This window comes from Nothobranchius furzeri, chromosome 6 (genome assembly GCF_043380555.1).
Source record: "Nothobranchius furzeri strain GRZ-AD chromosome 6, NfurGRZ-RIMD1, whole genome shotgun sequence".
Taxonomy (NCBI): Eukaryota; Metazoa; Chordata; class Actinopteri; order Cyprinodontiformes; family Nothobranchiidae; genus Nothobranchius; species Nothobranchius furzeri.
Window position 1 is genome coordinate 53,128,995 of NC_091746.1, and position 25,639 is coordinate 53,154,633.

A 25,639-nucleotide genomic window follows, 5' to 3' on the forward strand; every position below is an offset into this window, starting at 1 on the left:
TCTTCATTGAGGGGGGAAGCACAGATTGTGGTCTTTTTTTCGTTTTAACCTGAAACTCACCAGACACAGTTCCAATAAGCAGTAGAGACAATTCCCAGACAACATCCAGTTGGGCTGCTGGTTGCACTGGCTCTGATGGGTGGAGGTCAGTGTGTCAAACTCCAATCCTGCCCCATTACTCAGTGCAGGTCCCATTAACGTGTCTGCTATCTGATCTGTTCAAGGAAGGAGGACATGTTAGCACAAAGTGAGGAAAATGGAGTGGGAGGATGTGAGAAGCTGAGTTTTTCACCCTACAGCAGCTCGATAAAGTCCTGCTCCACGCCACGGCGTCGTAGTCAGGAAAGGGAACCACCAACACAAAGTAAATCAATCGAAAAACAGCTGACTGACTTCAGGATCTCTGGAGATCAGGAAGGAAATGAAAGTAGTTTGGAGGAAAAAGAGTTCAAATGGTTTCCTGCGGTGAAAGTGAGTGGCTGCGTGTGCACACGCTGCACAAAGCAGGAGCAAAAACCTTGACGTATTCTTTTTGTACTTGCATGGTTTGCATCCTTTTTCCTGAGAATGACCTGCTTGTCTCATTAATAGGTTGCTGCCCTAAGGGAACAAACTGCAAACCAAGCAGAAAAAAGAGAAAATTAAAAATGTAACCATTCACACGCCCATTCTGGTCACGTGCAATCACTGAGAGGGCAAACGTGTAGTAGTAGTGCGTAAAATCAGAAGCTCGTGAAGCAGGTGCAGACTGGGTGGGTAAAATAAGTTTTTTTTGTTTTGCAAGTAAAAATGGATTTCCAAAATAAAGTTAGGCATCAATCAAATAATTTGCACGTACTTATCTGTTTTATTTTACATGCACATGCAATTTCTTCTGAAAATGTTTAGTTTGCATTTGTTGCCTTGTAGTTGCAAGTTGTCACATCCAATGTTAAAGGTCAACTTGACTGAAAACCTGTTTTTTATTATTATTTTTAGGGATGCTGGGTATCATCGGCCGATATCAGCATTAAAATTTATTATAGGAAAATATACTTAGAGATACTAGGGGAGAAGCTCGATCACCAGGGGAGGGGCTCAGAGTAGAAAAGCTGCTCCTCCACATCGAGAGGAGCCGGTTGAGATGGCTTGAACATCTAGTTAGGATGCCTCCTGGACGTCTCCCTGGTGAGGTTGTCCAGGCACATCCAACCGGGAAAAAACCTAAAGGAAACCTAACCCAAGACACGCTGAAGGGACTATGTCTCTCGGCAGGCCAGGGAACACCTTTGGATTCCCGTGGAGGAGCTGGCCCAAGTGGCTGTGGAGAGGGGAGTCTGGGACTCTCTGCTGCCCCTGCAACCTGACCCCGGATAAGCAGAAGAGAATGGATGGATAGACGGATGGATGCTCTTGAATATCTATACTGTTTCCTCCCATTATTTAGGGGCAGCAGTAGCTCAGGTGGTAGAGCGGGTTGCTTTATGATCGGAGGGTCATGGGTTTGATTCCAGCTCCCACCAGGGGTATCCTGCTGTTGTGTCCTTGGGCAAGACACTTCACCCAACTTGCCTGTGTTAGTGGTGGTCAGAGGGGCCGACGGCGCCAAATGGCAGGTCAGACCTCCCCAGGGCGGCTGTGGCTACAAGTAGCTTACCATCACTAGCAGTGTGTGAATGTGAGAGTGTGTGAAAGCGTCTTTGGGTGTCTAGAAAAGCTGCTATATAAGTTCAATGCATCATTATTATTATTATAATTATTGAAGTATCTACTTTGCAAGTTTTGCAAGCTGCCCTGTTGTCATCCTTGAATCTGAATCTGAATCAGGTTTTATTGCCATATGTGCGAGAATTACAACATTGGGACATTGCTGCGGTTACTTGGTGCAATAAAGGAAGATGTTTATGTTTATGTTTATTTATTTAGCAGATGCTTTTATCCAAAGCGACTTACAATTCATAACCTATAGAGCATGTTGTGATCTGTGGGGGAAACCAGAGTACCCGGAGGAAACCCACGCATGCATGGGGAGAACACGCAACTCCACGCAGAAAGGCCGTAGCAGAGTTTCGAACCTGCAACCTTCGTGCTGCGAGGCAACAGTGCTAACCACTGCGCCACCATACAGCAGATAAAAATAAGAGATAAGAAAATATAGGAAGTAAGAATATAATCATGATAAAATAATAATATAAAGTGGCAATACTTAGAGAAACGGCGGTCAGGTGACTGGGACCAAGCAACTGGAGTGGGCAGCCCTAGGATTGTCGTTCATGAGTCCGACCGCAGAGGGGAAGAAACTGTTCTTGTGCCAATAGGTTCTGGTCCGAATGGATCTGAGCCTCCTGCCAGATGGGAGTGAGTCAAAAAGATTGTGTCCAGGGTGACACCGGTCAGCTGTGATCCGACCTGCACGCCTCAATATCCTGGAGGTGTACAGGTCATGTATAGAGGGGAGTTTGCAGCCAATGACCTTCTCAGCAGAGCGTACAACCTGCTGCAGCCCTCTTTCCGTGTTTAAGCCAGACGTGATTGATCAACTCCTCGATGAGCCCTGGCTCTGCTACTCATCTGCAGCGAGCAGGAGGAGGAGGGGAGGAACGGGGCTTACAGACAGGTACTGGTGTAAACTCACAGAGCAGCGGGAGGAGGAGGGTGAGAAAGGGGAGAAAACAGGCTCCAGAAAGGTGAGGACATGAGTTAAAGCAGGAAATGCAGCCAGACTTGGACACATTTAACCAGTATTGGCAATTCAAAGGAAGAGTGTGGACTATGCAAAGCATAAATATCTTTTCAAGCAGGCTCTACAAATGTTACTATGTGATTATCTTAGCTTTTCGAAGTTGCTTACCTATAAATATATAAAAATGTTACTTGCAGAGTTTGTGTTTGTTATTTAAAATTCGTTTTCTTGCATTCTGTTTCATTTTGGATAGTTAAACGTTATTTAAAGGTATTTTTCATAATTTTAAATCATTTTCTTGAGCCAACATGTGTCAGTATTGAAAAGTCACGCAGACCCCACTGCCCTCTGTAGCCAGAATATCACACTTGCAACTTCAGAGTGGCGGGTCTCTGTTTAGCTGGCATACATGGCATTGTAGTCTGCTTCCAGCATGTTTCCTGCATGATTTAGATCACAAACACATCTAATATGTTTGATTTAGTGATGAATTTCTTCTGTAGATGCCAATGATGGTATGGGGAGACATTTCACACAGAGAGGAGATAAGTTTTGCTTTAAAAACAAGCCCAAACTGCCTAGACTCCCTTTAAATGATAAAAAGTTGATTTAATTTAAGTTTGTCGATTGGTCAGTTATTTCAAACACATGTTACATAATTTTCTAGTGATTAATTAATTAAAAAAACAAAAAATGTGGTGAGCCGTATGAGAGCCGGTTCATTTTGTGAGCCGAGCCGTAAGAAACGGCTGCTTTAAAAGAGCCGGAGTTCCCATCACTACACTGCAAATCCATTAAAATATGAGTAAATTGGACCTTTAATATTCAGAGTTGTCATAAAATGTTTACTATCTGCAGCAGGAAGTCAAATCTGTTGGCTGTTTCTTAGACTTTTTGAGCTTGAATCGACTACTAGCATGACCCTTCTGATCTATATTAGAAAGGGAACCTTTCGTTTTGTTATCAAGAATTTCCAGACTGAAGGATAGCTTCTTCCCCACAGCAATCAGAACAGTAAACACACAAAAAGTCTCTTGATCAGTCATCAGTGCAATAAATCCAACATTGCTTGAATGGCATTCTGCTGCTGCAGCAAAGCCTTTTGCACATCATTGTGTGTATGTTAATGTGAATTTTTTTTCTATCTCTTTCTTTGTTGTTCCTGTAACTTGTGTTTTCTTTATCTGTATGCCAAGTACACCAGTTTCACTGCATCCTCATGCAGTGACAATAAAGCTTTTAGATCCTGATTAGTTCATCAATTCATCCTCTTCATTTTTACTCGGTCTCAAATTCAGTTTTTTATTTTTAGCTTAGCTTCAGGAAACTCCAACTCCTCTGAAAGTTCTCCTACGTTCCTCCCACTTCCAGAAGAGGATTCCAGACGATTCCTAGACATCTGTAGCAGTTGCAATTATTTGTCAAAATGTTCTTAAATTCTATTCGCAGTAAATAAAAATAAAAAACAATACACGTTTTTGAGATTTTTCAAGATAACAAATTTCCTTATAAAAGTTAATTGAGTCACATAAAACAAAAACACACAACAGCAGGGACTAGGTTAAGACAAAGAGGCGAAACAGATGAAGATGATGATCCAACAGCCCTTGGGTGGGTAAACTAGGGTTCCTGAAAAAAAAAAAAAAAAGACAGCCTTCATTCCTATTCTGTTGCTCCTCTGTACCAGATTGGAGCCTGGAGATCTTTCGGCTCACCCCCGCTGAGTTGGGCTGCGGCACAAGGGCTGGGATCCCTCTGGGGCAGGGGGTGGGTGTTATCCCTGGACCTCTGCTCTGTTTCAGCTCCGTCTTACAGCGGGGGGTCCTCCGGGCCCTGAAGGGCATCCCTACTCTCTGTTTGAACCCCAATTTTAAAAAAAGGTTAACATTTTCCATCGTTTTTCATTATCTTTTTCCATGTTTTGACATTTTATGTGATTTTAATTTGATGTTTTTATTGTGTTTTAATTAGGCTTTTAACCTCTAACTTTTACTTACTCTGTAGGACCTTGAGATCTGCTTGACAGATGGAAGGTGATTTATGAATTAAATGTATTATTATTCAATTGTTATTATAATTATTAATAAGTTAAACCAAACATTTGACCTTTCACTCCAACCTTCAGAAACAATCACCAAAGGAAAATTAAGATAATTAACAAACATTTAGAAAATTAAAAGCCTTGAAGTTGTGGCAAGAAATGCATAAAATGAAAACAGACACTTCCTTGCAAGGTTCCAGATAGTAACTTTTCCTTCCACAACAGCCATGGTGCCGTGTAAACATCTTTTTTATTTTGCACGTGTCTTTCAGTGGTCTCAGTTTGCAGCCTTGTAGGTACGAAGCAAACATTAGCTGTCTCAGTTTCATCAGCATCGTTGCTACACTTAAGTGCAGTAATCTAATCCCCTCTGAAACACAAGCGTTTCAGACTCAGCCAGCAGCCTGGGAGGGGGTGTCTCTGCACTCTGCTACATTACGGCTCGCTGTGGAGGTGGCCGGGGGGCCTCCAGGGGCATTTCAACGGGGGTTCCTCTACCCGAGGTGTTAAATTCAAAACCGTGTTTATTATTGCAAAAATGCTTTTCTTCAGCATCTGCTCACTTAACTTTAATTATGGCTTCCTTTCAGGGGAGGAAGGCCATTAAGTTGGGCTGGGTCCTTAACTCTATCTCCTCGGTGTGGTGTTGAGCACCGCATCATGGCCAGATACGACCCTGATATATGGAAGGAGAAATGTATACTTCCTCTTTACTGCGCCAGTAAACATTTCACAAGAGTTGGTCTCGGGCCTGTAATCTCAGAGGACTGAGACAATCCTTTTGAAGGGGAAATTATGGCGAACAGAAACTTTGTCCTAGTGAGCTCCATCCATGTTTTAACACACGCTGGTTTGTGTTCCACTGAAACAAAGTGAGTTTATCTCCCTATTGGACCGTTTTCCCCTCATTGTGCTGTGAGTACTCCACTGGGGTGGGGATAGGGGTGGGGAGAAGAGGGCGATTAAAAATGTTTCCTGTTGGTGAAGCTTTGATGTTCATTCCTGCGGGAAACTCTGCCCTGTCACATTTTTCCTTCATCTGCTTTGTGTCACTCAACGTGTTCAACCACCTCCATCGTCACAGAGCTAGGCAGGTTCCTGCTGCCAGGATTTAGACACGGCCGCGTTGGGAGTGTAGAGGTTTGGCCTGATGGGAAAATGACTGATTTTACTTCCTTGTTTCGACTGAGAATCATGAGGAGTTTTAGTGATGAAGGACCACGGGACACACTGAACACAGGATGCGCAAATTATTAGTCCCCGGAACATAAATTACAACTTTCAATCAATTCAAATCTGTTCAACATTTAGTTTTTTGTAGTACAGAAATAAAACTTTTAAAAAGTTTAATGAAGTCTGTCTCCAAACACGTTTGTTTTCAAATCAGCACAAGTGTTTTTTCTTAGTCCTAAACTCAGTTAACATGGCAGAATTTTTAAATATTTGGCTGATTTTCGAAGCATGAGACACATCATATGTGGTGATGGAAAATCACAGATATACCTTTCACTCACGGACGGTGGGATGTTTATGCACAGTTTAGAAAAATGTTTTATGTGAGGCTTTACAGCTTTTTATTTAGCAGCTGGAGCCTTTTTTAAGCTGTCTACATGATTGACAATTGACACAGAACACAAACCGCAAAATGTGGGGGAACATACGGAGCTGGTATCATAAACAGGTACAAAAATCCACTAATAAGCTTCAGAAGAAGGCAATTAAGAGCTCTAAATGTAAATCAGCTGCATGTACCATACTCCCACTTTCTTCTGGTCTCCGGGTGCTGGCAAATTGAGGAAGCCCCCCCCCCCCCCCCCCCCCCCAGTCCTCCTGCTCAGTCAGCAGGGACTGGCTCGAGAACATTCAGGGTTCCTGAACCCTTTACCGTCCATTCTGTGTCGTGTTTGAATCCTCCAACCTTGAAACCTTAAAAAAAACATCATTTTTGAAGAAGCAGTCCAGGAATGTGACTAGCTAATGCAGACAGATAAACACACACAGACAAACTGTTGGAGTATTTGAGTATTGGAATGAAGCCAAGCATGGCTGCAAGCTCGTTTTTCAGTAACACCGTGTCTCCTGCATGATTACTGGCTCCTTCTTTTTCTCTCGTTTTTGTTATTAAACAAGAGTGAATTCAGCAGATTTACATCCTTGGAATTAGACCCTAAAATCACGATCAGTTAAAAAAAAATCAATATATATATTTTATTAACAATCATATTTATCTCTCAGTTATATCTCACCTCCGGGTCAAATTTTTGTGCTGATTTCCTGTTTTTATTTTTTATTTTATTTTATTTTTTTACCCTTGTGAGGCTCCAGATTGGACAGGGTTGATGAGAGGACTATGATTTACCAGATGGTACATTGTGTGTTCTTCTTTCTTGGCAGTGTGACCTGCTGAATATTAAGACGAGAGACCAGCTTGGGTTTTTGGGAGAAAAGTGTACATTTTCTTGAAGGGAGTGTATTGATTTGTCCCCTCTCTGCATCAAACTGGATATGGACGACAACACAAATAAATAAAATAAATAAAACATGTGTCTATGTCCTTCTTTTACAGGTCTGGGTAGATCAAAATCTTTGTTCTGTCTGCATAAATCAAAGATTTAAATTAGACTGGGGAACTTTCCAGCCTCTCAGCCATAAACTATTTATCTCTTTGACATTTCCTGATTAGACCAAAAACATGTCTGGCTTGCAGGCCTGTTTTAGGTTTTACATAAGCTCATTTAAACAGGTTGTATCTTTTCATCGGGAGTCCTGGACTACATCATTAACCTCTTACAGCAGACAAGAGGCAGCTGGACTGCGTTTGGGCACAGACCGAGACCTGCCATGTGTTTATCTGGGGGCGTGGTGTTAAGGAGAACCAGGATGTGAGGAAGGAAAACTAAAAATGAAACACTTACCGTTTAAGAAGAGCACTTCTGTAAAGTGAGGCCATAACACATGTTTGTGAGCTCTCAGTTGGGAGTTAGAGGGAGAGGCTGGGCTGCCACCTTGAGGTTTTTAAATAAATGATGTTGGAATAAAGTGAGACATCAGGGAGTGGTGTAACTAATGAAAAGGGTTAACTCGTCATTGTTAACCGAGGTAAAATAGAGTCATTTAAATTTCTATGAATCAGTCTAATTACAGTGCTGTGACAAAATATTTGCCTTTATCAGATGACTTTATTTTTGGTCACACTTAAATGATTTAATTCCCCAGAAGAACTTAATTAAGAGACTGAATAAAGTGTGATATCTGGTAACATGTTTCTAACATTTCTGTGGGTGCCTATAATTTAATAATTTAATATAATTTCATTCAAATTTTCTTATCTCTGAGGACGCATGAAAGTAGATGGGCGTGACTTAGGCTCCCTTTATACACATGGTAATGCTAAACGACAGCAGCACAGGCGTTAAGTGCTCACCTGGACCTAGAATCGCCTGAGCTACTTGCTAACACTAGACTGAGCTGTGATCGCTAGCCCAAACTACTGCTAATGCTAGCCTGAGCTAGCGCAAACACTAGCTCGAGCATTCGCTAACATTCTTGTTGGACGAGAGGAAACGTATTTCCTCATTCGAGTCACAGAACGTTGCGCGCTAGGATGATGTCTACGCCAAAACTACCAAAACAAAGCGGTGACTCACCTCTTACATCAGGAAGAATTTGCGCGTTTTGAACGTTATCCGTTCTTTCATAATCCTTTGTTGAATTGTGATCAGCAGTAGCTTTTTCGGTTCGCGCCTCACAGTTTTTTACAGCAGCGGCCCAAAATGATCTCCTAACACATGGATTTTCTGCTTCCTGATCATGTGACGTGTGACGTATGCGGATGAAGATCGGCTTTAGAGCTGAGATGTTTATTCTTACGGTGCGGGGGCTCATTCCGATAATCACACAGTAAAAAAAATGCTAATGACGACTTTAGTCGTCATTGGCAGTGAACTGTTGGATTTGAAATGATGACTTTTGTCATCAATGGCAGTGAATGAGTTAATTCAGACAGCGAGGATTTCCAATCACTTACAGCAAAGCAGCTCCAAACCATCACACTACCAACACTTGGTCTGACTGATGGTGAGATGTTCTTTCTTGAAATCCAGATATTATGTGACACTCATTTTTCAAAAAGTCCACATTTTGTCTCATTACTTGTCTCTTATTGTTTTTTTTTTTTTTTTTTTTTTTTTTTTTTACCGTGTCCTGTCTGGCTGTGAAGCAAGCAGAATTGATGTCTGAATGCTGGTGACGAGCCTTACAGATTTATTCTCAGGTGGAGCATCAAAGCGTTTGCTTTTAATGTCACGCCTGATACTTAAAACTTTATTGTTATTGTTGTTGAATGCTTTGTAATTCCGACCAGACACGGAGACAGAGGTGAAAGAGAAAGGAAAAGAAAAGGTGGGGAGAGGAGGGGGGGGGGGGGGGTTCCACAAAAATAAACAATAATGAACAAGAGTCTGCTTCTAGACCTGCAGAAAAAGACAAAAAAAAAACAAAAGGACACAAAAAAGGGACACAACAACAATACAACAAGATCTACCTATCACTGCGTCAACTTGATGAAAAAAAATATATATATATATATATATATATATATATATATACACATACACATATACATATATATATATATATATATATATATATATATATATATACACACATACATATATACATATACACACATATATAATCGACATTGCTTAACTGAAGAATCACGATAATAAATCACAATGCGTTAAGTGCCCACCATAGTCTTAAGACCTGTGTTTAACGTGCCCAAGCCCATACTTTTGAGAGCACCATGTGAGCACCTTTGTGTGTACATGCGCTTGTTTATTTAAGGTTTTTCTATAGGAGCGTCCAACAGAGAGTGTGAGGGACCACAGATACGCCCCCCAAAGATGCGCAGGAGACAGGGGGAGCTCCAAGTCCCAGAGATCCAGGCGCTGCCCCAGAACGCAGGAACCCCAAGGAGACTGCAACCAGGAAGGCCCCCGCCCCCCTCGAGAGGCACAGAGGATCGCCCCGGGGGGCCACAACCAGCAGCCGGCAGAGTCCCTGGAGATATCAGCGGCAAGCCCACAGGCCCGCCCGCAGCCTCCCACCTCCTAGCTGGCCGAGCCCGGGACCCAGCGACCCGGGACCCAGGGGCGACCACCCCCGCCGGGGACCCAGCAGAGCCCAGGGACGCAGACCCCACCAGGCAGCCACCGGGATCTATCAGGCAGATGCCAAAATCTTAAACCCCCAGGCCCGGTTGCCACGAACACCCAGGCAGACCAAGGCACAAGCCCCCACACCAGGTGTGGCAGGGGGAGGGGGGACAAAGATCTATATCATCAAGAGAAGTTCCAGGAGAGGGGAGGACCCAAAGGCCCCACCTGACATATACAGGCATACACAAACACAGTCACACGCTCCCTCCCTCATGCTCACACATGCACATACAACCCAAGACTTACAAAAATGCACGCCGGACACTCACTCATGCTCCCCATACACACCCTATTAACTCTGGTCCCGGTACTGCTGCACATTGGGTACAACCATCACCGGTAACCAGAGTTTGACCCTTTCTGCTAGGGTGCTGATGAGCAGGCTCCCCCGCCCAACGCTGAGCACAGCAACCCACCACCCCAGACCCCAACCAGGCGGCCAGATCTCCATCCTAGCCTCCAGCCCCAGGAAGCCTAGCAACAACAGAGGTGGCTAAGACCCCTAGTCTCCCTCCGCCTGCTCCAATATAGTGTTGTGTGGTCATGAGGTGTATTCCATGGCTGTGGTGAGTGGGCAGTGCGGGCATCATCCGGCATATGCCAGCTGATGCCACCGCACCACCCCACTTACACCCTCAGCCATCAGTGTCTAAGTGCGGTTTAAAATTGGAAGTGGGCACCGGCACTCGGGAGGAGGCTGAAATATCCCCCTGCCAAATGCCGTTGAATGTGCTCACTCCCAAGGGCCTAAGTGTGTGTTTGTGTGGAATGTCGTCAGTGGAAGTGTATAAGGTGCAAATAAAATTGGGGGGCAGGTTGCTACAGGAATGCGGAAATGGGGTCCATACCCGCACTCTGTCTTGCCCACCCCCCAAGGTCCTATGTGTATGTTTGTGTGATGATGTGAGGGAGCAGGAGGAGAGAAATATGCAGGGATGGGGAGGAATGGCTGGTTGGGCTTAGCCCTCCAGGGAGCCAGCTCCCCTACTGGCCCCAATAGGCACCTCTGTTGTCAAACTGCCACCCAGGGCATGGAGACCCCAGCCCATCCTGCCAGGGCCCAAAGCAGCAGCATTACAGAGCCTCACGGAGTCCGAGGGCACCAACCCAGCCCCATCCCAGCAGAATATCTATGCCCACCCCTGCATTTGCACAACTTCCAGAATATATAAGACATGGGACATCCAGGTAAGGTTGGGTCCTCCCCCTCCTGGACCTCCCCCTCCCCTGTGATGAAACGGCAGAGGAGCCAAGGTCTACCTGAGGCCCCCGAACCCGGGCCAGGCACTGCTGTGTGTCTCTGCCTTCCTCCTGGCAGCATACATATCAGGACCCGACCCCCAAGGCCCCACCCAGATCCCCACACGGGGCCGGCCACACCCAAACCCCGAGCCCCCAGGCCCCCACCCAGACCCGCCCAGGGGCATTGCAGCCGCCAGGCAGTGACCCATGGCTGCCGCCAAGATCCCCAAGGGGCCCCACTCACAACTGCCAGCAGTCCACCCCCCGAGGCAACCCAAGCACCTCCAGAGGGGGGCAACGGACCCCAGTCCCAGACACCCCCAGTGAACCCACCTCCAGGGAACATCCGGATACTCCAAACTCAGACCCCACACCCCCCCACCCACACCATCCCGTAGGACAACATCAACGGCCCCCCACCCTCGCTATGTGATGGAACCGATCAAAGTAGCCCAGAGAGATTCATCTGAAGTGGAAGCAGAGGCTATATCAAGTGCAATATGATCTAACAAAAGATTTCTATACTGGTTAATGCAGAGAGTTTCTCTATTTTTCCAATTCAAGAGGATAGTTTTCTTAGCGATGCATATGGCAGTCAGAACCACGTGAACCAAAGATGTTTCAATCGGGACATCGTCCAGGTTTCCCAGTAAACAAAGAGAGGGGGAAGTTGGGATATGACATTTCAGACATTTTGACAGATCCTCACATACTCTACCCCAAAATTCCTGGACAGGTGGGCAGGACCACAGTGCATGAATGTAATTGTCAGGAATGTTGTTTGTGCAGTGTGTACAGGTGTCAGACGACACAAACCCCATCTTGAACATCCAATGACCTGTATAGTCTCTTATTGTTAAATCCTGACCTCTGACCTTAATCCTAACCTAATGAGGCCTGCAGAGTTTTAAACATTGTTGTGGGTTCTTGGATTTCTTTACAATGTTTTCAGATCTTTTAGCCTAAATCATTGTCAGACCGATTCTAGAGAAGAAATTTCGTAAATGTACAGTTCTGGTAGTAAAGATGAAACAACCTGCACTTGTGAAGCACCTCTCCTTGTCAGAGGACTTAAAAGCGCTTAACTAGAGTCAGTCTAAAGCCTAATTTATACTTCTCCATCAGCTCCATGAGGAAGAGTCATGCATGCGCGGTCAGAGACACTTTGCCCTCATACTTCTCCATCTCCTAGGGAGTGTTGCAAAGCATTTCTCCGCCAGGACTATAGAGTTCCGGGAGTTGACGTCACTTCTCCCGGCAAGCAACAGTTCAAATCTAAACGGCGCCATATTGGCATGCAGAAGCCAGCAGCTGGACTATTTGTTATTGTCAGAAAACTCAATCAAACGGGAAATATGGTAGATTCCTGTTGTGCCCTAGGATGCAGAACAGATGCGGACGACATAAGGAATGAGCCATCTACCGGATTCCCCAAGATCCGGAGCACCGCAAACGTTGGATCATTGTAATAAAACGCACTAGTGACCGGGCTAAAATGAAGCTGTGGGATCCCGAGAGTAAAGGTTTTCGCTTATGCAGCGATCACTTCAAATCAGGTACTTAAACCAACTTCTCCTCAACTGTGTATGGTATTTATTTTTGAGTATTTATTTTGAATGCTTTTATTACGATTCTTAGTGGGCTTCCTAAACTTATTTTGGCGTGGGTTTTTCTGTCTTATTACTCACAGCAACAAGTAATCATCACGTAAAACGTTGCGTCGTGATTTCTGCGTGCTGCCGTTTATGTGTTTTATGATCACAGCAATTAACCGGCTAAGCTGTATTTCATCTTTAAGCAATGGTTGATCAATTGTCAGATCACACATAAAAAGCACTTTGGAATGCTATTATCTGTCTCACCGAGACAGCTCTCAGACAGATCCTGAGACGCTCCTGCCTGACATATTTATTTTATTCACTGAAAAAAAATCAAACTAGTGATTTCTCTTGGTGTTCAGTTTGTACATTCAAACAGCACAGCACTCTATTTAAACTACTTACATGTAAATCTGTTATTTGTCCATCCATTTTCATCCGCTTATCCGGAGTCGGGTTGCAGGGGCAGTAGCGTCGAGAGGCCCAGACTTCCCTCTCCCCAGCCACTTGGGCCAGCTCCTCCGGGGGAATCCCAAGGGGTTACCGGGCCAGGTCCGGTAAGAAGTACGCTCCGACAGCTTCTGGCGTTTTTAAAAAGTATCCCAGGGGCACGGTAAGGGTCAGAGATGTTTAGTCTATTTAATTTCTGACTATATAAAACTATTTCTTCGGTTTTAAAGTGTGAAGTAAACTCCGACGAATTAAAATCCAAGCCAATCCCGTTCAATTTGTTTACATTTGTTGCCTGCCAACATGGCGTCTACTCTCTAAGAGTCACGTGACGTCCGGAGCTCTATAGAGGGTGTAGCGCTGTTCTGGAGTATCCTGTCACGTGTCCAGCCCATCATAATGCATTTACATTGTGTTTATATTGTGTGTTTTATATTTAAGAGACATTTTAACATGGACAAATTTTTCCGTCATCCTTCTCCACCTCTTCATGTGCTCGCAACCTCTAAACCCACGTTTCCCATCACACATAAAATGCTTGCTGCATATATTTTCACTCCTCCAGTCACCGGGGAATAAAAAGTTCACGTTTTTAGAGTTTTTCTGCGGGTATTCTTTAAGTTGCTCCGTGTCTGCCTCTAGATCAGGGGTGTCAAACATGCGGCCCGCGGGCCGGATGCGGCCCACAAGCGGGTTAAATCCGGCCCGCGAGATGGTTGTGTAAACTTTATTTTCATACTTTACAATGTAGAGTGAAAATAAACTTACCATTGTGAGCAAGTTTTCTCTGTAGTGAGTATAAATAAAACAAAGCTGCGCTCAAGGCTCACACAAGAACTTGAATCATATCCTGAAGTTGGCCGCCACTCAGGATGTGACTTCTGAAATTCATGTTCTGGTGAAAGCTAAAAGATGTGAAGTAAAATGAGTCAAATATACTTTAAGTGCCGCATGAAACTGATGTTGCCATGTGATCTGTAAGCTCTTTGAATCACTAAGGAATGTTTTTTTATTTGTTGATTTATTTATTTATTTTTTTTTTTTCAAATTTTCAAATACTCTTCAGGTGTTGTACTTGTACTACACTGTCCTCAGGCTCCAGCCTTGTTTTATTTTGATTGTATTAACACAAAGAAAACAATCTGAAGTTTTTTTTTATTTACCGGTCCGGCCCACTTGGGACTAGATTTCCCTCAATGTGGCCCCTGAGCTAAAATGAGTTTGACACCCCTGCTCTAGATATTCTCTGCTCTCTTTATGCTTTTGAGGGTACAATGGCGGCGCTGTAGACGACAGCTATGGTGTCAGGTTTCCGCCAAAACCCGTGCAAGCGTAGCCAAAACCCGTGCACGCGTATTGTGCACATCGCGCGTGCGAACGGGACTCGCGCGTGGAGGTTAGAACCTCATGAGTGAAAATATACATGGCGAGGAGGTCATTTGTACACTGAGAGGGAGCAAACTGTGTCTGTGAGCGCACAAGGATGCGCACAAGTGACAAACCTGCGTGCGCTCGTTGGCCAACGAGCACACGGCAGAGGAAAACATGCGCGCGGCAGCCTCACTGCGCGCTCGGTGCGGCAGCCTCACTGCACGTGTGGCAGCCTTTCTGCGCGCTCGGTTTCCGATTCTGCTCGCTCGGCTGTTGGGAGTTTTGGCACTCTGGAGGCGTGGAAGAATTAAAGTGCCAGAAACTGAGCAGTTGAACTTTCAATTTGAGAGCAGAATTTCATATCAAGAGACCATCTTTTTAATTTCAGAATACTATTTTATATTATTGCTCTCAAAACTTGTAATGCTTGCGCTCAAAATGTCTGCTCTCTTTCAAATTCACTCTGTTCTCCTTCAAATCTTTGTTTTTGCGCTCAGATTTAACCTTCTTACACTGGTATTGTCTTCTCATGTGACAACTTTTTCTCTACACGGATCAAAACTCCTCCCACAAGTCTGTCCCCTGCTCTCACGGATCTTGTCTGCTCTCGCTCAAAACTTAGAAGTACAATCTCCTAGCAACCGCTCAGCCAATAGAAAGACTTGTGGGACTGGGCGGGAACAAACCTCTTTGGGGTGCGCTCGTTTTGCGCTCTGTGGATTTTCCTGTGTGGCTGCCGCATCTGCGCACTAACAGCCTGGCTAATACCCGCTCTGATCTGGAGCGAGAGTTTCACCTGCACCAGCAAAATGGACCAGAACCAACAAGACGCTCAAGTAAGTTATTTTTCAAGGCTACTAGCTGCAGTTTATTCCATAAAATTGTTTTGTTATGCTACTTTTTACGACTCCTCACATTTAATATTGCAACAGGGGCACATAGCTAGGTGGATTAGGGTCCTACATGGAATAAAATGTCCGGTGTTTTATCCAGGAACTGGGGATCGAGTTATGAGGGGCTAGATATGTGTCAGGGAAAGATCCAAAAATGTTTTCTAGTGCCGTATTCCCCAGAGTTGGATAAGTGAATGAAAAAGGATTGTTTTAACCAGCGCAGTAATTCTTATCTGCCAGCAGTCTGTCTGCTTTAGATGAGAATAAACCATGTAACTTAATGGGAGGTAGTAGCATTTTGTGTGCAAAACTGTAAAATTACTAAATTATGATACCAGTTATTCCTGTTGAGCTCAATAATCATGTTGACTGCAAATGAAAAGTAAGAAGTAACACATTTGCAGGAGCCAATTTAGACAGTAGACAAATTTTCACTTAGGGTGGAATATCCCTTTAAATCAAACTTCAAACATGCACGTTAGCAATATACAGAATATTTTAATTACATTTCATGTTAATCATTATTGTTTACTTAACAATGATTGTTGGTCACTGATTTAAAAAAATGTCTTTAATAGGTTTCCTGTCCATTGTGTGATAAGAATTTACTCAGGAGTCTATACAACTGCATGCCAGCTTTTGTGGTGAAGGAGAAAGAGGACAGGTGCATGTTTTTACCCATGCACGTTGTACACAATATGTTATGAGAGTTTAATCTTTTTTTTTTGTTTGTTTCCACATCTGAACAGCATCATACTGGATGTGGATGACTCTTCCAAGCACTTAATCTGGTTAGAATTTTTACAAACATTTGTGTTAATGTGTAGGTTTTAAAATAAATAATAATAAACACAATGTTGTTGTCAATAGCTTATCAGACATCCTGAAGTTCCTACAAGAAAGAGTTGACAACACTAAAACCTTTAACATAATGTGACAAGGGACGACCTTTACCAGAGAGGTCTGAAACAGCGGGCCAGACAGAAGCAGGCTTCCCCCAAAAACCAGCTAATTGTTTCCTTTATTGGAGAACACGACATTGATGAAGGAGCACTACGCCGAGAGTTCCTAACTGGTATGTATTCCTTGCTAATGTCAACATACCAACTTTGAATATAGTTGAAAATGGCAAACTATCATTTCTTTTTTCCCAATAGAAATGATGCGAGGCCTTGAGTTGAACTTATTTGAAGGCGTTTCATGCAAAGGCAAAACCCCAAATATAGTATCTCTTACTACCAGGAAAACAGATACAGGTATGTACAGTATGATGCTGCTCTGCAGTGTAACTTGGCTTGTTTTGTGTTCAGGATCTGTGGGGAGATCATTGCCACCAGCTTGGTTCAAGCAGGACCAGCACCGAATTTCTTTTCTACTTGGTCTTACCATTTCTTGCGTCATGGACAAATAACAAATGAAGATGTGCCAGAGGTGACTGATAAGGAAATCCAGAACCTGATTCAGGAGGTAAATTAAACAGAATAATTTATTTTCTGTAAATTGTACTAACAAGTGTTTCTGATTGAAGGTCGAACGTGCCGAAGAAGACGCACTGACAGACCTTTCTGATGCCATTGTAGCATGTGGCTACACTGGTCAATTCACAGCAATTGCAAAAGGGCCATCATTGAGTAGGCTATGTTAATGTAGCATTAAACAAGTCATGCAATTTTTGAAAATTGAGTTATTACAAGTTCATTATTCTTTTTACTAGGGCCATCAGTTTGCATTCGGTGATGAGACTCATACCGATGCTAAGTCAGCTTAGAGAAGGACTGGCCATCTAGGGTTTGGATGAGCTGTTGCCACAACACCACCAGGCACTTCAGCCCCTCTTTCTTCCTGGGAACCTTAAACAGGTAAGTACAAATTCTTTAGGCCTCTGCAAAAAAACTATGTCCATTACAAAAACATATAGGAAATGCAGAGAAGCTGAAGCTGTTTTTGTTCCATCAACAGTTCTAATCGATTCTTATAAAAATACTAAGAATCAAATCGATTCACAAGTACAATAATCTGTTTGTTTAACAATGTTTGCCCCAATTTATTTTTTACAGCTATCATTTTTTTACAGACAGCAATTTTAAGTTTTCTTTAAGGAAGCTATCAGATGTATTTTTTATTCTAATATCATGGCAATGAAGTTTTACATATTTTTTAGTGGTATACATCTTCATTTTCTTATATTAATTTAGCTCTGCAGGATAAGCAGAAGCAGCCCTAACAGTTTTATCTTTTTAATTCACAGTATTTTTAAAAACGTCTTTTGTAGGTGGATGCAGACTTCGTTGTGGAGGCACTGGCTCCTCAGTACAGTGACAATGGATCAGTAAGACACAAAGGAAGTGGACATGATCAACTTTTTGCAGGACCTCTTGCAAAACCTGGAAGAAGGAGGTAGCCACAGAACCATGCAGGATTATTCCACTTTTACTGCTCATAATGCTTAGCTCTTTTTAAAATTGTTATGTTCAGTGCCTTGGGCTCCTGCAAAGGCAGTGGAAGGTGTTACATAAATAAAAATTGATTGATTGAGAAAATTTTGAAGTGTCAGAGAGACCATTGTGTTTCACTCAATCCCCCATCAAATAAAAAAAATTTAAAAATAAATTATATTTGTTTTGAAACTGATTTAGCCATTACACCTTAATTACAGAGAGGTAATCAGTACCTCAATCATGTTAGTGACACACTGATTTTTTTTCACCCTTCAGGAACAGATGACCAAGATGGGAGCCCATCAGATGGCTGTGGAGCAAAGCAGTTGTCAGTGCAAGGATTTTTTTCAGTGGGTTTCAGGCCAGGCACATGTGCCACTAACAGACACAGAAAGAGAATTTTACAAGATAACTAAATGTTGATCACGACAGTACCACCCGGTATGGACCACACTTAATCACCTTACCTACATGGCACGTTACTACATACACTGACTTTGAAAGTCAGCTTACTCAGGCAGTCTGTGATAGATTTGATTTTAGCAGACATTAAGTGAAAACAAGATGGCCACTGTTCTGGGTTCAGGTTACTGTATAATGGTTCAAATTTAACTTTGAATCCAAAAAGACAAATGGTTTTGTTAAATAATGTAATGTTTTGGAGCTAGAAAGCGACATTGTTACATGAATCCATAAAGTTAGGCTTATTGCCATTTCAAATACATGTTATGTATTTCTTTTGTAACATTAATAAAAGCACTGGAACTGATCTCTTGATTTTTTATTTCAAGTACACATTAATCTGACAAAGCAGCATTAACATATTCTCTGCACAATAGATAAAAGTTCCTTAGTGTTTGAACGCTCCCAATTTTGTGCCAGTAGCAACTGCAGTTCAGCATCTTAGGTGTGTTCTTGCTGTGTCTTTCTAAATCCATGCTTTCGTTCTTTTTTAAACACAGAAACAGTTTTGTTTACCTGTTAGTAGCTACAGTTTCGCCGACGGCTGCCGGCTTCTTCAGGCTGACGCTGTTGGTGGCGCGTCACTTCCTTCTCCGTTTATCTGCGGGCAGCAGAGACAACTGCCCGCAGATAAACGGAGAAGGAAGTGACGCGCCACCAACAGCGTCAGCCTGAAGAAGCCGGCAGCCGTCGGCGAAACTGTAGCTACTAACAGGTAAACAAAACTGTTTCTGTGTTTAAAAAAGAACGAAAGCATGGATGCAGTTCAGCATGCTGCTCTTCAGTGAGGGGACTGTCGAACTCCGGGACCACAGCAGCACCGTCCACATCTGGGCTGTACTCTGCAGCAACATCCCAGTCGATGTCTGGCTCTTGGAAATCCTGACATTACAACAAGAGAACAATGATGATGTTTCTATATTGAGCTGCAATTTGTCAACAAATAAGCAAAATTTCCTAAATTTTAATAGAAACCAAATTATCACATTGTTGTGCAGGATTACTATATGTCAAAATTAGATTTAAAAAAAATTACAAATAGCAGGGACAAGAATAACAAAAATTCAAAATGGTTTTGATTTAGAACTTTTACTATTTTGCAGGGGTGTAATTGTCATTTACTTGCATCACCGTAATTAAGTACAGTTTGCAATTTAAAATGTTTAACCTTTAGTAGGTTTTAGGGCTGGTTGATGAATAAAAGCATATTAATTTAAAAAAATCTAATCGATCGATAAATAATTATTTCAAAATTTTAAAACCGTAGAAGAGAATATATATTGAATTGCATCCCTGGCCATTTTATGCTATTTCTTTAAGCGACAGTCTGTAGTTTTCTGCCACTAGGGGGCAGTACGTACCTAAATCATAACAAACAAGCTACATTTTTGTGTTCCGTGATGAGCCTACCAATGAATAGCCGTAAAGGCCACCAAAAAAAGCACTGGGAGTGTTGCAGCACAATTTTTTTACGGGCTAACTACCTTGTCAGATCGTTCAACCTCCTGCAAAATGACAACAGGCACATCGGACTCCCTTTCATCAGTCAGCAGTAGAGAAATGCCATATTTCACATTCAGTATCTTTTAAAGCGGCGTTCAGTATGTTCATAGAGCTCCTCATTTAGCTTCATGTTTGTGTTTCAATCTTTATTGAAATAATTTTTTAAACTTCCTGTAGAAAGCAAGGAGATCGTGACGTAACAGTTTTTTTTATTTTTATATAACTTTATTAACAAACAAAGCTTACAGGCAGATGTAACTGCTGGTTGTTGGAACTGTGAGCTGCACAAAAACAGGCATAGTTGCTCCAATGACTGGATTCAAATTGGGTTTTGGAGTTAGAAACCTACTCAATATGGCGGTGAAGCAGTTACTCTCCAGCAGCCAATGATGTCTATGGTACGGCTTATGTACAGAGAAACATGCTGTCTAAAGCCTGGTTCATGCTTCTCCGTCAGCTCCGCAAGGGACAGACACGCACGGATTGATGGAAGCGTTTTGCTCTCATACTTCTCCGTCTCCTGGAGAGCGTTGCAAAGCAATTCCTCGGCAGGACAACAGAGGGCGTAGCGCTGTTCTGTGGTATCCTGTCATGTATTGGTCCAAGATAGTGTGTTTATATTGTATTTTTTGTGTATATAAGAGACTTTTAACACGGACATATTTGTCTCTCATTCTCCTCCACCTCTTCATGCGCTCGCCACCTCTAAACCCACGTTTCCTGTCATTTCCGTCCACAAATAAAACGCTTGCTGCGCATCTTCTCTCTCCTCCAGTCACGGGGGAACTAAAAGTTCATGTTTTTAGAGTTTTTTCGCAAGGTATTCTTCAAGCTGCTCCGTGTCTGCTGCTTGTTATCCTCGGCTCTCTTTATGTTTTTGAGGGTGCAATGGCGGCGCTGTAAACAACAGCGGCATCCTGACCAATCACAAGCTTGCGTTGTCTGTCTCGACTGATGGCTGTTTAGAAAAGAGAGCTTTACTCCGTCCGTCCTTGCGGAGCTCTCCGGCAGGCACGCAAGGACGTCGCGTGTCTCCGCACTGACGCAGACGGAGAAGCATGAATCAGGCTTAAGGCTACGTTCACACGGCAGGTCTTAAAAATCCATTCAGAATTTTTGAGTAAATTTAATGTTTTGTGTGGTTGTTCACATTATAACTGAAATACAACAGCAAACACTCTCCTGCGTTAACGTTAAAAGTACAGAAGAGAACAAGAACTCACATACTAGGAGCTCCGTGGAGTCTGAACTGAGAGGTGGAGCTGTGATCCCAAGAGCTTCACTGACAGACTTCATCCACAATTCCAGGATCACACCTGTCAAGTCTCCTGTTTTGAGCTGGAAACTATTTTTTAAAACTAAACTATTTTACTCCTTATTCTCACAGTCGTCCCATGTTAGTATTTTCCCTCACTTAAGCCGCTTTCACATCTGGGTCGGCATGGATGCATTCGGAACCAAATGTTTTGTTCGCATATGGCTCACATGTGTGTATTTCGTTCTAAGGAGACTTTTTTTTCCAGACTACTTCCCTCGGAGGTCCGGCTGGTGCCGAGCAGACACTATGGACTGATTGGCAGCTGAAACTCACACCTACCGCCTCCTATTGGGGAGTTGGATCAAACACCGGGGGGTTTCCGCATATGCGATTACTTTTCATCCTGGTTGCTGTTTAGCCCACATGAAGCACTGAGCTGCTGTCACCCGCTCCGCAGCAGAGGAGGACAGCAGTGTGTGTGTGTGTAGCAGCGGTTATAAGGACACGTCTGCAGCGGAGGACACTACAGCGCTGAAGTAGGAAGGATTAGAGGAGAGCAGATTATTAGAGAAGCGCAGTGTGTGTTGGTGCAGCGGTTTGATGAGGAATTATTGTTTAGCATAGGCGGACACCGCAGACTTCTTCCGCGCGTCTTTACCGCCGCCCACATGCTCGGGGATTTCCGCATTCCTGAGAAGCCCTGGGAATCACATGTGAACAAGAAACCACCCGTTCTATTCCGAACTCACGTGGCTGAGCCCCGACCATAGCAAAGCATCAAAAACCGGAACCAGAAAAACTTTTAGCGCTGAACTCACCTTCAAAATTAAATGTTAACCCTAACGTTTACAGTTGAAGCCATTACAACATGTTTGAGGTAATTTGGCCACTCCGGCTCTCTGTAGTGGTTTCCCAATTACACGAGGGAGGGGTAAACAGAACTCCGTTGGTAACCACGGTGAACAGGCTTGATGAAACATGAACGAATATCCCCAAATAATTAAAAACCATGAAGCCAAATGCAAAGTTTAGGGCAGAACATTGACCCAGAGGTTTTCTGATTGAGCAGATTTGTGAGAATACATGAAATGACCGCTTACAGACGGAGCAAGCTAGTTGCTAGCTTATGTGGCTTGACTAGTTATATCAATACAAAGTCATCTTGTTTCTCGTTTAAAATTATATTTATAATTTTAAAATATCTATATATTGCCCAGCCCTAGCTGTAGCCTATACTACACTGCTTACATTATTTCAGAATTTAATTTCACTATGTAAAAAAAAAAATACAGTCAATTGCAGAAAGCCTCTTTCTAAGATGAATAATAAAGCATCATTGGAATAATTTAATTTCAAACCACTGAATAAACCAATGCAGATGTCAAATATTTACATTTCTACACTTAACTTACCTTGACATTTCTTGATGAACTGTAGACCGAGGGATAGTCTGTTAAGGTGTTGTCGCTGGTGTTGTGCGCTGTGGCACAGTTGGTGTTTGTTGCGGGCCCTCTGCTTGTAGATGAGCATTCAGTAAATCCATAAGGTTTCTCGTAACTTCTCGGATGGAACCAGTCTAAAGAAATAAAACAAAAAACACAGAAAAAGTTGTATTTGGTTATACAGCAAATGGGAAACACCTACAAATTGAAAAAAATTGTAATTGGCTTGCACATTTATTGAAATTTATCAAGTCCAAGGCCTACAAAGCACTTTACACAACAGCCACACCCTTTTCACATGCTTACAGTGGTGATAAGCCAGATAGTAGCTACAGCTGCCCTGGGGCACACTGACAGAGGCGGGCCTGCTGAACACTGGCACCACCGGTCCCTCCGACCACCAACAGCAGGCAAAGTTGGTTAAGTGTCTTGCCCAAGGACACAACAGCAGCACTCTCTGGTTGGAGCTGGGATGGAACCTGCTGTTTATCTGGCCCTGACCCACGCCTGTTCCCTGACCATGCACCAACCTGCTTCCCTGGATTACCATGAGAATTTCAGGACTAAACTTTTAATAAAGCTTTTACACATTTTCTTATTTTCTGGTGTCATTACAGGTCCTCCACCTCAGCCATTACATTCATTTTCCTCTACATCTTCTGTGGTTTAACATGCAACAGCGAATTGTGCTGCATCATGGTACCACAGACTGTGTAATACAACATTTCGCGCATTTCACAGAAAACAAATGTTAGTTCGCTTACACCAGAAATACAACCTTACTCATTGCTGAGACTTAGAAACAGAAACTGTTTTTGTTTTGTTACTGCTTATGTAACCCCAGACTCAGTATTAGTAAGTTAGGCTCATTATGTTTAAAGACCAACGGCTAGGTTTGACAGGATTACAAAAAGAAATAATGCAAGTGCAAAATGAAATGGAAGGAGGCAGGAATTGAGCAAAAATAGAAATTGTTATTTTGTTGGGGAAATTACTACTGGATTACACTCACTTAACATAGCATTAATATTTTCAGAAACATACCAACAGATTGAAAGCTAGCTGACGCGCCAGTCAGGGCAGGTGTTGTGTCAAAATGTGTTTCCCTATCAAAAACGGTTTTCTCCTACGGCTTTGGTCAAAATTTTCCATCATTCAATTATAATGAGTTCCACTTTTTAATAACATTCTCTTACTTTGATGACCCATCTTGTTCATTACAGCGCGAGAAAAACATTGGGATATATTTATGTCGATGGATGAAACACATTTTGATAGTTAGCAGTTAGATGAGGAAACAATGTTCATGGAGTAAACGCTAACGAATAACTACTGTAATGTCCAAAGAGCTAACTATTAAAAACAAAGGTGGGAATACTAAACAAAAAACATCTACACTAGGTCCAGAGCTAGCATTGGGGACGAGTGATATGTTAGGGTAAAACTCTAATCTGCTGAGGCCATTTTATGAAAGTTGTAGCTATAGTGAATAACCTAATCCACCTAGCTATGTGCCCCTGTTGCAATATTAAATGCGAGGAGTCGTAAAAAGTAGCATAACAAAACAATTTTATGGAATAAACTGCAGCTAGTAGCCTTGAAAAATAACTTACTTGAGCGTCTTGTTGGTTCTGGTCCATTTTGCTGGTGCAGGTGAAACTCTCGCTCCAGATCAGGGCGGGTATCAGCCAGGCTGTTAGTGCGCAGATGCGGCAGCCACACAGGAAAATCCACAGAGCGCAAAACGAGCGCACCCCAAAGAGGTTTGTTCCCGCCCAGTCCCACAAGTCTTTCTATTGGCTGAGCGGTTGCTAGGAGATTGTACTTCTAAGTTTTGAGCGAGAGCAGACAAGATCCGTGAGAGCAGGGGACAGACTTGTGGGAGGAGTTTTGATCCGTGTAGAGAAAAAGTTGTCACATGAGAAGACAATACCAGTGTAAGAAGGTTAAATCTGAGCGCAAAAACAAAGATTTGAAGGAGAACAGAGTGAATTTGAAAGAGAGCAGACATTTTGAGCGCAAGCATTACAAGTTTTGAGAGCAATAATATAAAATAGTATTCTGAAATTAAAAAGATGGTCTCTTGATATGAAATTCTGCTCTCAAATTGAAAGTTCAACTGCTCAGTTTCTGGCACTTTAATTCTTCCACGCCTCCAGAGTGCCAAAACTCCCAACAGCCGAGCGAGCAGAATCAGAAACCGAGCGCGCAGAAAGGCTGCCACACGTGCAGTGAGGCTGCCGCACCGAGCGCGCAGTGAGGCTGCCGCGCGCATGTTTTCCTCTGCCGTGTGCTCGTTGGCCAACGAGGTTTGTCACTTGTGCACATCCTTGTGCGCTCACAGACACAGTTTGCTCCCTCTCAGTGTACAAATGACCTCCTCGCCATGTATATTTTCACTCATGAGGTTCTAACCTCCACGCGCGAGTCCCGTTCGCACGCGCGATGTGCACAATACGCGTGCACGGGTTTTGGCTACGCTTGCACGGGTTTTGGCGGAAACCTGACACCATAACAGCGGGGTCCAGACCAAATCACAAGCTTGCGTTTTCCGTCTCGACGGATGGATGTTTAGAAAAGAGAGCTTGACTCCGTCCGTCCTTGCAAGGGCTCTCCAGCAGGCTCGCAAGGATGAATAATGGTGTTGCGAACGTCCGTCCCGACGCAGACGAAAAAGTATAAATGAGGCTGTACACATTCACATACTGATGGTGATGAGCTACAATGTAGCCACAGCCATCCAGGGTAACAGACAGAGACAGAGACAGAGGCAAGGCGGCTGCACATGGGCACCGTCAGTCCCTCTGACCATCACCAGCGGCTAAGGAGGGCGTAGCCCAAGGACACAGTAACTGACATGGAAGGAGCCTCCATCTCCGCTCCTAACCCCTGAACCACGATCACCTCAACAAGGTAATGAGGTCTGGGTGTGGCTGGTTAAACCTCAACTGATGTCGTTAATCACACTTTATGATTTTCATAAGGGTCAATTTGTTTTTCACTAAGAGCAAGGTTGGTTTGGTCAACTTAAAAAATTCAAATAGAAAAATGCCTTTT

The 25,639-nt window shown here is 43.3% G+C and overlaps 2 long non-coding RNA genes across 6 annotated transcripts; one reads left to right on the plus strand and one right to left on the minus strand.

The window, feature by feature from the left end:
* Positions 1-14,709: 14,709 nt before the first annotated feature.
* Positions 14,710-18,932, plus strand: LOC139070478 (uncharacterized). 5 transcript variants are annotated; one of them, XR_011520972.1, is made up of 6 exons: positions 14,710-16,270; positions 16,350-16,554; positions 16,637-17,110; positions 17,194-17,338; positions 17,752-17,876; positions 18,194-18,932. It is a non-coding gene; the product is annotated as an uncharacterized lncRNA (long non-coding RNA). The 5 variants fall into 5 exon arrangements; XR_011520974.1 differs by having other exon boundaries at positions 14,713-16,554; positions 16,637-16,910; positions 17,008-17,110; positions 18,194-18,930; XR_011520971.1 differs by having other exon boundaries at positions 14,712-16,554; positions 18,194-18,930.
* Positions 18,933-19,033: 101 nt separating this feature from the next.
* Positions 19,034-25,103, minus strand: LOC129163918 (uncharacterized). Its single transcript, XR_011520976.1, has 3 exons — positions 24,196-25,103; positions 22,553-22,716; positions 19,034-19,261 (listed from the first exon to the last, which is right to left on the minus strand). It is a non-coding gene; the product is annotated as an uncharacterized lncRNA (long non-coding RNA).
* Positions 25,104-25,639: the final 536 nt, after the last annotated feature.